Below are 1,069 nucleotides of genomic sequence, written 5' to 3' on the forward strand. Positions count from 1 at the left end.
CTGCTCCCTCTGCTCCTCCCCTGCTCCCCCTGCTCCTCCCCTGCTCCCCCTGCTCCTCCCCTGCTCCCCCCTGCTCCTCCCCTGCTCCCCCTGCTCCCTCTGCTCCTCCCCTGCTCCCCCTGCCCAGAGTTCAGGCCCCACGACTGGCACAAATAATAATAACCACAAATGGAGGCAGGGCAGGTGGGGATGGCCGCGTCTGGGGGTGCCCTCCTCACCCCCCGTTCTGGCCGGGCAGCCCCCGCCGGCCGCATGTCCCTCCTGAAAACCCTGCAGAGCCTGGAGCCCGGCCACAGGATCAGCGACCGCGACTACACGGGCTGGATGGACTTCGGCCGGCGCAGCGCCGAGGACTACGACTAGGCCTCGGCCCCCGGGCCTCCTCCCCCGGGCCTCCATCCCTGGACCTCCCACCCCGGGCCTCCATCCCTGGACCTCCCACCCCAAGCCTCCATCCCTGGGCCTCGGTCCCCAGGCCTCCATCCCTGGGCCTCCATCCCTGGACCTCCATCCCCGGGGCCTCCGCCAGGGACAGCGGACACAGGAATGGAAACCCGCGCCCCTCACTCCCCTGTGGCTCCGGTCTGACCTTTTCTGAAGTCTCCATGGATCAAGCTGGTCATGTGACCCCTGCCCCCCCCAGAATATAAAATGCAATCCCCTCCACGTCTGTAGCCGACTCCACAGATCAATGGGGGCGTGCTCCGTCACCCGCGGCGGCTGTGCTGTAATAAAGCGACTGCACCTGGCCTCCCTGCGCGCTGGGGTCTCCCCTGGATATGACGGGGGCCCACAGAGAGCCCCGTCTGCAGCAGGGGGGTGTGGTTGGGCCCTGAGCGCCCCCCGTGGCCGGCGCGGGAACTGCGGGTGCCCCGGCGGTCCCTGGCGCTGGGGGCCGGATCAGGGGGCGGCCTGAGGTCAGGGGTGAGGGGTCCCAGGCCACACGCGATTCTGGGGGTCGGGGGTCACGCCCGCGGGCTTCTGCTCCGTCATCTCCCGGTTCAAGCGCCCGGGCTGGGGACGCCAGCCAGGCTGGGGTGCGGGGCGGTGGCGGGCGTGCGCGTGCGGG

Source organism: Dipodomys ordii, unplaced genomic scaffold, assembly GCF_000151885.1.
Source record: "Dipodomys ordii isolate 6190 unplaced genomic scaffold, Dord_2.0 Scaffold128, whole genome shotgun sequence".
Taxonomy (NCBI): Eukaryota; Metazoa; Chordata; class Mammalia; order Rodentia; family Heteromyidae; genus Dipodomys; species Dipodomys ordii.